General features: G+C 48.8%; 1 protein-coding gene across 1 annotated transcript in view; it reads right to left on the reverse strand.

Annotated features, from left to right (window-relative positions):
* The window catches only part of CDH23 (cadherin related 23), a 516,293-nt gene that overhangs the window by 287,035 nt on the left and 214,010 nt on the right, over positions 1 to 15,248 (reverse strand). The window lies entirely within an intron of this gene.

Genomic DNA, 15,248 nt, shown 5'->3' on the forward strand with positions numbered 1-15,248 from the left:
GATATCACTCTCCTGAGGATAACAAAGAGAGATAAGGAATGGATGTTGTCTGCATGCCAGCAAACACCGGGACCATATGATGCCATGCTTTGTTATGCAATGATTCCAGACTACGTGCAACTGGCCTGGCGTGGTAAAGTGTCCTACCATGGTGAACGGGCTAAGGCAGCCCTCCCCAGAAACATTTTGCAAAGGCTTTGGGAGTACATGAAGGAGAGCTTTCTGGAGATGTCCCTGGAGGATTTCCGCTCCATCCCCATACACATTAACAGACTTTTCCAGTAGCTGTACTGGCCGCAATTGCCAGGGCAAATTAATCATTAAACATGCTTGCTTTTAAACCATGTGTAATATTTACAAAGGTACACTCACCAGAGTTCCCCTGTGTGCCCTCAGGGTCTGGGAGCACGCCTTGGGTGAGTTCGGGGGTTACTGGTTCCAGGTCCAGGGTGATAAACATATCCTGGCTATTGGGGAAACCAGTTTCCCCGTTTCCTTGCTGTGAGCTATCTTCATTGTCTTCATCATCATCTTCCGCGTACCCCGAACCTGCTTCCCTGTTGCGTGTTTCTCCATTGACGGAGTGAAAGCACACGGTTGGGGTAGTGGTGGCTGCACCCCCTAGAATGGCATGCAGCTCCGCGTAGAAGCGGCATGTTTGCGGTTCTGCCCCAGACCTTCCGTTTGCCTCTCTGGCTTTGTGGTAGGCTTGCCTTAGCTCCTTAATTTTCACGCGGCACTGCTGTGCGTCCCTGTTATGGCCTCTGTCCTTCATGGCCTTTGAGACCTTTTCTAATATTTTGCCATTTCGTTTACTGCTACGGAGTTCAGCTAGCACTGATTCGTCTCCCCATATGGCGAGCAGATCCCGTACCTCCCGTTCTGTCCATGCTGGAGCTCTTTTGCGATCCTGGGACTCCATCATGGTTACCTGTGCTGATGAGCTCTGCGTAGTCACCTGTGCTCTCCATGCTGGGCAAACAGGAAATGAAATTCAAAAGTTCGCGGGGCTTTTCCGGTCTACCTGGTCAGTGCATCTGAGTTGAGAGTGCTGTCCAGAGTGGTCACAATGAAGCACTGTGGGATAGCTCCCGGAGGCCAATAAAGTCGAATTCCGTCCACACCACCCCAAATCCGACCCACAAAGGCCAATTTTAGTGCTAATCCTCTCGTCGGAGGTAGAGTAAAGAAACCGGTTTAAAGGGCCCTTTAAGTCGAAAGAAAGGGCTTCGTCGTGTGGACGTGTCCAGGCTTAATTCGATTTAACCCTGCTAAAGTCTACCTAAACTCGTAGTGTAGACCAGGCCTAAGACTATAACAGATACACGGACTGGAGTTTTTAGTTTATAAGGACACTGATACACTCTTTAATTTTAGAGAAAGGACTTCCATTGAGCAATAATTTCCTCAACTTGGGAATTCAGGACTCATATCCCACAAAGCAATCGTTTTCCCACCATACATCTCAACAATGGTCGATACACGGATTCTACCTGCCCATTTGATATTCAGCTCTGATTTTTTGGGGGTTTTGTCTTCACTGTTCTTTGAATGAGGCTTTCTTGGCAACCAGTGATACTGATCAGGGCTGGCCAGCTACCTGATTGACTGGAAGAACTACAAAGATTTGTTACATTTTAATCGAAAACTATAGACAGAATGAGGGTCAGAACAAAGCTCAGAACAGGAGTCAGTCTATGGATGGTTGCTTCTGTCAGACAGCCATTTACACAAGCTCCTTCAGGAAAGTCACATGACGGGCAGTCCCGTGAAAAGCCAAAAGCATGGTCAAGCCCAAGAGCCCCAAGTAAACAGTAAATGGACAAAGACTGACCAAGGATTAGTTTTGTTTTTGAACCAGAAATGTTATTCATGTAGGTGAACTCACTATCTGGCTTCTCTAGCTTTGGCTTCACTTATGAGGCTGCGGTGAGTCCATGCATGGGCACATTGTGCACGCACAACATAGTAATTAATGTAGTGTGCACACATTTATGATTTTAAACTGCTCTGTTTTCATTGGTTTATTGAGAGCGGGAAAAGAGGCATTTATTTCACCCTGAGAGAAAATGTCAACAGTGGCATTTGCATGTCTAATGAGGAAGCGCGACATGCTAGCATTGGCTGCATTCCACCAATTTCACAATTCATCAGCTGAAGGCCGAACATTGGAGCCCTAGAGTTTCCACCATTTATTTAACCAACCTTACTGTTTGGTTTTTTCTTTACAACTACAGCTTTTTTTATGAACTGCACTGAATTTAAAAATCGTGCCACTGTGCATGCATGACAATGTGTGTAAGTAAGTGTGCGTGCAGTGCATATATGTGCATATTTGGGTCCCTATTGGTATAATGATGTACCCCGGTGTGGGGTGGCTATGTGTATGCATACTTGCTCCTGTGTATGTGCTTGCATATGTGTGTCTGTGCATGCCTGCCTAAGCATGTGCAAATATTTAAGCATGCAAAGATGCAATACCTGTCAGTGTCTGTGTGTGTGCACAAATCATACAAAGTACACAAGCCAAATAGAGGGGATCCTCATTGACAGTGCAGGAGATGGAAGTGATCCCATGACATCAAAATAATCTCATTTAGAAATTAAAAACCGCCTTGAGCTACCTTGGAGAAACCACCGAGAGAGCTTCTCCCACAGAAATTCAGACTTTCAGTCCCCCACTTTCAGAGCAGCAATCTTTCTGACTCCATGAAGCACAGAGGGACTAAGTGGAGAATAAATGGAACTGACTATAATAAAAGGGAAGTTCTTTGGGCCGTGTATATTTCTCTCCTCAACCTTCCATGGCATTTCAATAAACTCCAAGTAAATCTGCACTTTTATTTGATAGCATTAAGCGTAATCCCCAGGTCACTGACCTTTGAGCAGCACTCAGCTCCTGGGATCCAGCAGCCACTAAAGAGCCTTTAAATTGCAGGAGTAATTGTGATTTCCAAATCTGCAAGTACAACTAAAGATGGTATTTACAAGCAGCAGGGAAAGGGGAAACTGAGGCAGGTGGGAGCTGAGAGCTGGGATTTAGAGAGGAGAGGGAAGAAAGCAGAAAAGAGGAAGGGAGAGAGAAAGAGAGCAAGACTTAAATGCACACAATTCAGTGCTCCTTCCTAAACATGGTACACTTCAATTTACTATTCCCACCGGAGAGGAGCCTCCAGTTGCTCAATGGCAAACTAAAGTGCTTCTCCATTCCAAAGACACTGGATGCAGCGCTGGCCTATCTGACAGTTCACTCATCGCCTGTCAAAAGAGAAGGAGCAGCTCAGAATGATAAGTGTCAGAAGCTGTGCCATACATTTTAAAGGGAAAGCAACAGCTGGGGGAGGGGGACTAGTGATGGCACAGGAATAGTAATGGCCCTGTTTATTTTGGTGCAGGTTTATCCTACAAAAATCCACCATCTGTGGGTGCCAAGTGGGATGATCGTGGCCAGAGGCAGAAGCTAAGAGTACTGATGCTGCTGTCAGGGTTTACGGATTTTCTTTTTAGAAAAACCCACCTGCAAGAGCCATGGGATAACCCACAAGATAGATGGTATTTCACCAGCTGGTCATGAGGATTAAAGGACTGGCAACACTGGAAACTAGGGCTTTGGCTGGCTCTGGGGAGTCTGACACAGGTTTTCATGGAGTTGTTTTTGCAACTGTGGGTCAACCCTCTCTACTTCTTCCCACTCCTGTTTACAAGCCCTCCTTGTGCCCTGCTGAAAAGAATTCACACTTTATCCATGGCAGTGAAACACACAGTACAGTGGATATGATGCCTCACCTCCACTGCTCAGACATCCGTTTCCTGAAAGCACAGAAGAGACAGCAATTGCCACCTGCTACACTTCCCTTTATGGCCTATCAGTCTGTGACTATCTTTCACGCAGTCCTGTTTATATGATGCTTTCCCAACATCAATATGACGAGTGGAATGAAACTCCCAGTAGTTTGTACGTCTCCCACTAATAACCTGATCCAAAACCCATCAAAGTCTTGAAAGTCTTTCCACTGAATTCAAAGTATCAGGTCCTAAATGCCCATCTTCAATTAATTGCTTTGTGTGAAATGAAACATGACAATATAGTCATGACCTGCCCTCACAGCTGAGCACCTGGGTAACAGTCTCAAATGCAGAGCACTTATCCACTATCCCAGAGCAAATTGTGATCTGCAGAAAAGCACTTCTAGAGCCAAGTAGCAGAGGGTTGGAAGGGAGCTGGATCTATGTGTCCCTAAGAAAGGCCTCTCTCTACACCCTATATTTTCTTTAGGCATCCTCATGTACCAGGCTTTTATTACATATTCTGATGTCCTGAAAAAGCTAAGAAATCCCTCCCCCCCAAAATTTGCCCTAATCCGTCCCATGTTTAGTTGGCGAATTTCAGGAATGATAGACATATCTGAAATCATGATAGCTAATTTCTGACGCTCCAATAGAAACTTGGCACCAACTTGGAGCAGGTTCTGTTTACACCTATGTTCTGCTGTGTCTCAGTGTACACGTAAGGGGAGCAGAAATGCAAATTGATGCAATTTCTCCATTTACTGCAAAGATCAAATGGGAAATAAAAAAATACTTCTGGAGCTCCATCCAGAAACATCCTCAGTATGTTAATAAATATAAAGGCAATCCATGGTAGCTGTACAAAGTGAAAGTGGAAGTCCTGACAGCTCCAACCTTGTTAGGTGCTCCCTCATATGAAGAAACTAAGTAATTGGTAAGTTTCCTCCTCGCTTACTCTGTCTCTCTCAACTCCTCTTGGATTGGCAGCTAGTTTCTTCCCTGGCTCTTCTTACAAGACACCCTAACTTTGTCTGTTGGATCATCACAAGATGAAAGCCTATTGTCCAGGAAACTCCAATACCAGGCAGGCAGTACCTCCATCTCTAAACCAGAGGTAACTCTGCCACTGTCACCTGGGAGAAGTCCATATTATTATATACTATATACTAGTGAGGTTCCCAAGCTGAATCAGGAAGTTCATGTCTACTGGTGATAATCATCCATGTATCTGTCAGGTAAACTGGTGGCTGCAGCTACTCCTAAAAGCTCCCAATATTCTTACAGGGATTAACAACTCATCTGACTGTCAAGGAGGGGTGAGGCCATAACGTAAGGCCCCAAAGTAGAGGGTGTAAAATGGGAAGCAGAGTGCTGGAATACAGAATAACCCACTCCCACATGGATGGAAGGAGAAGATTTAAAAAGCAATAATCTGAAACAGCCCCATGCTTAAAAACCAGAAAAAGGAGAATTTTACATTAGCTAAATAAAGTTTGAGGGGTTTGAGGGAGGGTAAATAAATCCTTTTTTAATAAAACCCTGAGCTTTTAATAAAGTGTTCACACTGATGGGCTGGAAATATTCTAAGAAGGAATTAACTGAGAGCTATCGATACTCTGGAGCCAAAATGGTACTGCTTCCACATTATTTCTTTAACTTACTGATTTGGGGGGTGGAAGGTAGGGAGTTTGGAGGTGACAAAGAATTAAAAGTATTTTAATTCTATTTTAAGGCGGATAAATGCCATGCTGCAATAAGGAACACATTATTCACTCACCTTGGAAAACCCAGTCGGACTAAAAATTACTGGGTCTCAGCATCTCTCACTGTTACACAGTTTCTTATCTGGGATGCCAGTGTGGAATGCATTCGGGTGTGCCTCAGCTTACCTCTTGCTGGGTGGATTGTTCCCATGCCCCCTCTGGAAAAGAAGCTGATGGTTTCTTGATTTAAAGTTCTTGGACAAGAGTGAGCTGTGGTCTGAATACAAAACTGGAGCCTGGAAGTCCTGGGTTATTGGACAGTGAGTCCTCTTTATGACTGGGGGTAAATCCCTTCTCTACACCTCCATTTACCTAGCTGTAAAATGGCCACATACTTACCAAATGATACAGGTTGTGAGGATTAACATCTGCAAAGCATTTTGAAGAAGAAAAGAACTCTATAGCACATATGCTGAGCATTACTGTAACTGTATGTATTCTGTTTTGGTTTGTCCAGGAGCCAGGGGAAATTTGTACTGTCCCGTTTGAGAATACACAGTGCATCAAGAAAGAATATGCAATGCCTAATGAGAAGACAAATGCTCTCCCCATCTTTGCCTGCTAATGAATTCTAAGTGGAGGTGAGAGGAGGAGGAAATTTCTTTCTTCACAGTCTGAATAAGTATATGCAAAATGCTTTTGAATTCTAGTACAGTATCCCGAGCTCAGAAAAATAAGAACCACAGCAGCACTCTTCTCCTCTCTTCCTTCTTTTGTCACAGGATTAAGGACTTGAAAGGTGACCCTTGACCCCGTGTCAAGGCAGGAGGAGCCAGTGGGAGGGGGAGTGGATGCACTTCAGAAAGCTGCCATGGCAGAATCTGAGGCAAAAAAAATCCTATTTCTCACTCTTTATTTCCAGTCAATTCTAGTCAAAAGGCTGATAGGGATCTGTTTTCAGTAATTTGCTGCAGTTTATCCACTCCTTTCACCTTCTATCGGCTCTTCACTGACAGGCTGGCTGACATGCTGTTGCTTGAGTGAGGAAATTAAAATTTGATGCAGTAATCCCAAATAAGAAGATTTTATTAGGTAACATATACACTTTAGATTAGTTACTCTTGCCTGATACGTAGATAGAGAAACACAGTTATGCTGTGCACCATAGATAAACAGAGAGAGACAGACAGAGCCAGAGAGACTGGGGAAACTATCAGGAACCTTGTCCAAACCTTGTATGCACCCTTATGTCTACAATAGCGGAAACAACTTGTGTATATATTAGTCCAATATGCCTGAAGAGGGATGCATATATCAGGTCAGAGTGCACAGTACACAGACCATAGTGTCCGGGTCAAGCTGAAGCCCATTTTGTGGCAGAAGTGAAATAAGCCCAGATGTCTCATCAAAATCCCTAGTGGACTTCTTTTTTCACATAACAAAACCACCACACAGTTTGACCGTTTTTATTCGGCACATCCACAACTGAATACCCAGGGTGTTATAGGTCAGGACGGAGGTGCATTTGGGAGGCTTTCACAGTCCATGTACGCATCATAATAGGTTCTAGAGCAGTGGTTCAAACCTATTTACCACTGTGGGCCGCATCCAATACTACCTGTATTATCCTAAGGATGTTACATGGGCCACAGCTGTGTGCTGGTTGGGCCATAGGTTGAGAACCAGTGTTCTAGACACTATATTGGTGCCTGATTTCATGAGGTTCAAAAGTGACTAAGTAGAAGTAAAGAAGTAAGAAAGCTTATGCTCAAATAAATTTGTTAGTCTCTAAGGTGCCACAAGTACTCCTGTTCTTTTTAAGTAGAAGTAAGTGGCAAGCTACTGTACTGGTACTTTAAAAAAAATCACTTCACTGTTAATCATGATCACTATTCTTGCAAGAGAAAATTCTAGTGGAACCTCTTACTACAGTTTTTCATGATTATATCAGAATTCACTTCACACTAGTCTCCTGTTCACATATGCATTGAGACTATTAGGTCACAAAATCTCCAAACCAGACCTAGGGGCAGACAGCTTGGAGATCTGAAAGGAAAAGAAAAATAGTCACAGGTGGTGTAGATAACAACAGCACCAGGCTGGTGCTTTGATGAGCCATTTCTTGTCTTGCAAAAGTGGCATAGCCAAACTTCAGCATGTGCACAGAGATTTGTGCTCTTATGCACTTTACAGACTTCAGAAGTTGTTCCCTGAAGGGAAAATACACCTGTCTTTACATTCCATCATTCAATCAAATACAGATCCTCTCTGAACTCCCATCTATTGCACACACCCATGTAATGGAGAAAGTGAAGGGGAAATCACTCAATACAAGCTGTACACTCATATTTTCTATGGAGGATGAGGACATTTTGATGGATCAGAATTGTGTTTCCCCCAGTTTTACTCTTGAATTCTATTTTATGCTTTTTCAGATGCAATAGAAGAACAAGATAAATTAAATCTATAAACAAGCTGGAAATCTGATAGATTGTGACTTAGTAGTTGTGGGTTGATTTCATATTTTACCTTAGACATGGATTTTATGGTTATTTTATCCAGGCTGAGTACTATACTTTCAGAAAGTAATTGTTATGTACGTTAGTGTAAGTAACAACATGAAGGGACCATTTAGCTTCAGTCTTACTATACTGTCATTTAATTTAAGAGAGAGAGTCCTTTAATGGATACAAGGTCACTCCGTGAAGATGATCCAGTCTATAATCTTTGATGATAGTGGGGATTTTCATTTCATATCATTCTTTTTTTTGCTAGCAACACTCTAAGTAGGAACTTTTCTTCTTCACTGTGTATACTGTCTAGTGCTGGGAAAATGCTTAATATAAACAGGACAGGATTTCATGTGAGTGTAATTCCTGTAGCCATTTGTATCTATCAACTGCATCTCCCCTCTTGAATCACTTCTCAGCCTTTTGGCTCAGATCAAATGTAATAGAACCCTGGGCACGTGGGACCCCCACAATGAGTGGGTGCCAAGAGTGTGCAGAGTAGGTTGGCACTACGCCCGGCTCACGAGACAGTTCATGGTGTCCGACACCTTCAGGTGGTCCAGAGACATCTACACGGAGCACATCACGGGACACCATCAGTACTAGGACGAGTAAATGAGACCTCCGGTCAGGGAAATGACCCACTTCCTTCCCTGATGAACCAAGGGACGCACCCTGCCTACGTACCTATTCGCTACACCAATACTGACTTGGACTCTAAATACATTCTATGGGTGGCATACCCGAGATCACTTATTCATTGATGCTTTAAAAACTCCCGCACCCCAATCTGGGTCTATGCTGGTTATGTGCTATGTATGTATCTTGTGCACCTTGTAACTGATACTTGTAATCTCTCATAACTCAAACCTGACCCCAGATGTACAGTACCTTTCTTTTTAACTTTTGTAAACTTGATTTTAAACATTAGCTTTAATAAAAAAAAATTCTATCAGTCAAATATCTAAAACATCTTCTATTAGGGAAAACTATATCCTACCCTTGCCCAGGAAGTCAATCAATAATTTAATAGAACTTTGAAATCACTAACTTCTATGATCCTAGTAGTAGTATTCTGGCACATCACCCTGTCATATATTACGTATGTGTTCCTGCTTTCGATATGTATATTCTGTAATATTTACTGATTTCCTATATGCTGCCATTTATTGTTTGTGTGTGTAGGGGGGTTGGTTCTACCGTGTACAAACAAGGACATTTTGGTTTTGAATTAATTGTAATTTCCTATTTTCTTTTTCTTTTTGGGGGAGGTCATTTGGAAGAGGCTATTCCACGGTGTGATTTGTGCATGTAGGTTTCAACCCCACTGATTTTGCAACGGTTTATTATTTACAGTTGCCACCATATGTCCTAATATTTCTAGGATTGCCCTATTTTCAAAGGAGTGATTTGAATCTCACAAGCACTGCTTATAAGATCCTCACAACATGGACTACATTCACCCAAACATGTACATTGCATTGCAATGTGCTGACGTGACATCATAATGTCATCACATCTGCGTTTGTCCAATCAAACACATGCCTAAAAGATTTTCCACCTTCATATATTCATAAATCCCAAGGCCAGAACAGACCATTGCAATCAGTTAGTCTGACCTCCGATATAACACAGACCATAGACCTTCCCCAAAATAATTCCTACAGCAGATATTTTAGAAAAACATCCAATCTTGATTTAAAAATTGTCAGTGATGGAGAATCCACCACAACCTTAGGCAAATTGTTCCAACAGTTAATTACCCACACTCTTAAAAATTTACACCTTATTTCCAGTCTGATTTATAACTTTTTCTCTGTGCTTTTTCTGATGGCATTAGACAATCAGGGAATGCTAAAAATGTGTCCATCCTACATTTCCTGCCCAGTGTGCAGGACTACAAGGCCCATCCATACAGACTTTGAAATGTTCTAGTCAGTATGTAGTATTTTGGAAATTCCTCAATATGAGCATACAATGAATGCAGAAGAAATTACTTGGCAGTGGGGGAGGATTGAGAACATATGTAGATGAATGTAGAGCTATGAAAGCGTGGCACATGTGACCCAAGCCTGAGTTAAGGAGAGTGGAGCCTGGCACTGGATGAACCTTCTCCAACATCACCAATCCACCTAAAAGTCGATTTGCAGCCACTGCTCCTATGCCAGTAATGAGCCCTTATACAGCTTGGACATTACACTCTAATCCTGCACTACATTTATTCTAGTCCTTGGTTGTTCTCGAGCATGTTTATGTTAAATTGTGTAGCTGGATGAGATGAATGCATTAAACTGTGCCCCAATCAGGCATTTGAATGCAGGATTCCAGAAGTGGTATGTGAGTGTGTGGAAGTCTAGAGCATGATGATTTGAGGACAGAATGTCGTTTTCCAAGTGTAGAGAACACATGCTCTATGGGTAAAATCTTTAAAAGTTATTTTGGAATGTAAGTACCATTGACTCTCAATGGTATTTAGGGTACAGAGGTTTTTGAAAATGTTACCATATGTCAAGCTACACTTCCCCAGAATGAGCAGATACCTTGCTACTGTCATAACACCTTTACCAACACCTCAGACCAAGGACTATCTGCCATTTCCCCTATTTTGTTCTGCAGAACAAAAACTATGCTATGGTGTTTGCATTTGGACATCATGAAGCTGCAATGAAGATAGTGTTCCTTCCTGTAGCGGGGCGGCCTGGCTTCCAGGCGCCCCAGGAAGCGATGAGCCAGAACAGCCGCCAGAGTGGGCGGAGCCACCACGGCCTATCCCCGCCCCCCGGAAGTCAAGGGGCGGGACAGGAAGTATAAAGGCCAGGCCACAGCACTCAATAGCTGGCCGGCAGCGGGAGAGGACAGACGCTGGTGCCAGAGCTCCCGCGGACCTGAGCCTGCCGAGAGCCTGGTACCCTGAGGAGGACTGGCCGAGCCTGCCGAGAGCCCGGTACCCTGAAGAGGACTGGCCGAGCCTGCCGAGAGCCCGGTATCCTGAGGAGGACTGGCCGAGCCTGCCGAGAGCCCGGTACCCCGAGGAGCGGCCTGAGCTTCCCCCCGCCAAGGGCCCAGAGGGAGCGACAGACCTACCTGGTGCTCGGGGCCCGGAGGAGCCCATGATCTGCGACCCAGCAGACAGAACTCAGGAGGAGCAGGTACCCATGGAGGAGGAGATGGGAAGTGGCCCGGGGATAGCAGACCCCGAACCCATGTCAGTGTGTTGCGGTCAGGATCCCCACTGACTGCGCGGCAGACGGACTGCTGCGGTTAGGGCCCCGGGCTGGAACACAGTGGAGTGGGTGGGCCTGTGTTCCCCCCTGCCACCCCGCGCCGGGTGGCAGTCTCTCCTCCTCGTCCAAGGGGCCTGGGCCCCTGACAGACTATCTGTTGGCTGCCCCGCCCTGACCTAGGGCCTGGGCTAACCCAAACTGACCCAGCCCCTGCTACAAGGCCTGGGCCACTGACTGACTATTGGTTTGCTGCCCCGCCCTGACCCAGGGCCGGAGCTGTTAATTGTGTGCTCAGTCCCTGCCTAAGGGCCTGAGCTCTGAACTGTTAACTGTGTGCTCAGTCCCTGCCTAAGGGCCTGAGTCCGGAACTGTTACTTGTGTGCTCAGTCCCTGCACAAAGGTTGAGCCCTGGACTACCAATTGCGTGCTTAGCCCCTACCCAAAGGTCGGGGCCCTAACTGTTATTCGCTTTGTAGCGGGGCGGCCTGGCTTTCAGGCGCCCCAGGAAGGAACGAGCCCCACCCCGGAACTACTACACGTGGCGAGCCAGCCAGGAGTCCCGCCCAGGATGTGGGCGCGAACCCTCGACTCCGGGGAGAGAGGGGCCGGGGGAGAAAGATCCCCCTCCCGAGACATGGATCTGTCCCAGCTCTTGGCCCTGGTGACAGAAACCCAGGAGCGGCAGCAGGCGGCCCAGCTGCAACAGCAAAGGGAGCAGCAGGCCGCACAGCTGCAACAGCAGCAGCAGCTCATGGAGCAGCTTGGAACTCAACGGAACCAGCTCGTGCAAGACCTGGTCACCCAGCAGCAGGAGTTCCAGCGGGAATGTCTCCAGCAACTCGCAGCGACGCTGGCCCGACCCGAAGAGGCACAGCCTGGAGGCGCAGCCGGGACTACGCGGCCCAGCCCCCCGATCCGGCTGACGAAAATGGTGCCCGGCGATGACCCCGAAGCCTTTCTCGTCACCTTCGAGCGGGTGGCCGTCGTCGCCGGTTGGGCCCCGGAGCTATGGGCTTCCATATTAGCCCCATACCTGACTGGGACGGCGCAGGTGGTCTACCGAGGCCTGTCGGTGGAAGCCGGCCAAGACTACAGCCAAGTAAAGGCTGCCATTCTTGATGCCCTGGATGTGAGCCCCGAGACTTTCCGGCAGCGGTTTAGGAGTCTGACCTACCCCACGGGGGCCCGACCTCGGCAGGTGGCCCAGGAACTCCGGGAAACCTGCAAGCGGTGGTTACAACCCGAGCACCGAACATCGGAGGAGGTAATGGAACAGGTGCTGCTAGAGCAGTTCACCCATGTTCTTCCACCACGGGGGCAGGCCTGGGTCCTCCGGCACCGACCAGTGACCCTGGCCGCCGCCGTGTCCCTAATGGAGGACTTCCTCGCGGCTGACACGCCGATAGGCCCGGGACTCCGAGGGCCCCCACCCGGGGCGGAGCGCCCTACCCCCGAGAAGAAAGGAACACCCGCTCGAGCGGATTCACGGATTTCTTCCCGGGGAGCCGAGGGTTGGACTCGGGCCCCGGTGGCACCCGGGCGACCCGCTCGGACCCCAACCTCCATAGGGCAAAAAGACCACCGAAGTCCCACCCTTGCTCCTAGCGGTCCGAGAGGTCCCCCAGTCGTCGACGAAATTCTCGCCGTTCGAACTGCTCTACGGCCGTTGACCGCGAGGCCTATTGGACCTAGTGAGGGAAACTTGGGAGCAAACCCCCTCACCGGCCCAGGGCCTCTTAAAGTACGTGATCCAGCTCCAGGAGCGTCTTAAGCAAGCTGGAGACCGGGCCCAAGAGAATTTGAAAGCCGCCCAGGAGATGCAAGCCCAGGCCTACAACCGGGACGCCCAAGCACGGGACTTCTTACCCGGAGACCAGGTATTACTCCTTCTCCCCTCCAGTGAGTCGAAGGTTCAGGCTCGCTGGCAAGGACCATATGAGGTGGTCCGGAAAGTGGGCCCGGTTACATATGAGATCGACCAGCCCGACCGGAAGAAGCGGATACAGCAGTACCACATCAACCTGCTCAAGCCCTGGCGGGAACGGGAAGGGCTTTTGATTAACCCCTACCTACCAGAGCCCGAGCTAGGGCCCCAGGTAGCCCATACCCGGGACCCTGAGGAACCCCAACTCGGGGAGACCCTGACGGAGGAACAACTCAAGCAAACCCGGTGCCTCCTACGAGCATTCCGTCACACCTTCACTGCCCAACCAGGAGCCACCTCCCTGGTGTACCATAGGATCCAAACAGAGCCGGGGGTGGTGATTCGCGGCGCGACCAGACCCCTGCCTTATCACCGGAGAGGCGCCGTGGATGAGGAAGTACAGGCGATGCTGGACCTGGGCGTGATTGAACCATCGCACAGCGAGTGGCGAAGCCCCATCGTGTTGGTACCGAAGCCCGACGGCTCCCAACGGTTCTGCATTGACTTTAGACGTGTGAACGCCATCTCCAAGTTCGATGCCTACCCCATGCCCCAGATAGACGAGCTGTTGGCTCGGTTAGGAGGAGCTCGTTACATCACGACCCTGGACCTCAGCAAGGGGTATTGGCAAATCCCCCTGGATCCTACTTCAAGGGAGAAAACTGCGTTCGCCACCCCTACGGGCCTATACCAGTTTACTCGAATGCCCTTCAGCCACCACGGAGCCCCGGCCACGTTTCAGCATCTGATGGACCGCCTCCTCCAACCCCACCAAGACTACGCGGCGGCCTATTTGGACGACGTAGTCATTTACAGCCCGCAGTGGGAAAACCATCTGGAACAGGTCGCCGCCGTCCTGAGGTCCTTGCGGGCCGCCGGGTTAACGGCCAACCCGAAGAAGTGTTGCATTGGCCGACAAGAAACGAAGTATCTGGGGTACGCTATCGGGCACGGCCAGGTGAAACCACTGGTGGACAAGGTGCAGGCCATTGCGACCTGCCCCCCGCCCACCACGAAACGGCAAGTACGCCAGTTTCTGGGGCTAGCGGGGTATTATCGACGCTTCATTCCCCACTTTGCGGCGATCGCAGCCCCCTTGATGGGACTCTTAACGAAGGAAAGCCCCCGGCAAGTGGTCTGGACCCGTGAGTGTGACAAAGTCTTTCAAGCCCTCAAGACAAGCCTCTGTCAAGAGCCAGTCTTATATAGCCCCAATTTCAAGCAGGCCTTCATCCTGCAAACCGACGCTTCGGAGGTGGGTCTCGGGGCAGTCCTCTCCCAAGAGGTTGGCGGCGAAGAGCACCCGGTCCTTTACATCAGTCGGAAGCTCTTCCCCCGAGTAAGGAACTATGCCGTGGTGGAAAAGGAAGCCCTAGCCGCGAAGTGGGCTTGTGACGCCCTGCGGTACTATCTCCTGGGAGCCCCTTTCATCTTGGTCACCGACCACTCTGCTCTCCAGTGGTTGGCCCGCATGAAGGACCATAATATGCGGCTGCAGCGGTGGTACTTAGCGCTGCAACCTTATGCCTTCACTGTTCGCCATCGGGCTGGGAGAGACCACGCAAACGCCGACTTCCTTTCCCGCCTAGGAGGTATGGAAGGGTCTGGCCCCGGTACCCGGGAGCCAACCTTGAGGGGGGGGCCGTGTAGCGGGGCGGCCTGGCTTCCAGGCGCCCCAGGAAGCGATGAGCCAGAACAGCCGCCAGAGTGGGCGGAGCCACCACGGCCTGTCCCCGCCCCCCGGAAGTCAAGGGGCGGGACAGGAAGTATAAAGGCCAGGCCACAGCACTCAATAGCTGGCCGGCAGCGGGAGAGGACAGACGCTGGTGCCCGAGCTCCGCGGACCTGAGCCTGCCGAGAGCCCGGTACCCTGAAGAGGACTGGCCGAGCCTGCCGAGAGCCCGGTACTCTGAAGAGGACTGGCCGAGCCTGCCGAGAGCCCGGTATCCTGAGGAGGACTGGCCGAGCCTGCCGAGAGCCCGGTACCCCGAGGAGCGGCCTGAGCTTCCCCCCGCCAAGGGCCCAGAGGGAGCGACAGACCTACCTGGTGCTCGGGGCCCGGAGGAGCCCATGATCTGTGACCCAGCAGACGGAACTC

The sequence above is a fragment of the Malaclemys terrapin genome, chromosome 7 (assembly GCF_027887155.1).
Source record: "Malaclemys terrapin pileata isolate rMalTer1 chromosome 7, rMalTer1.hap1, whole genome shotgun sequence".
NCBI lineage: Eukaryota > Metazoa > Chordata > Testudines > Emydidae > Malaclemys > Malaclemys terrapin.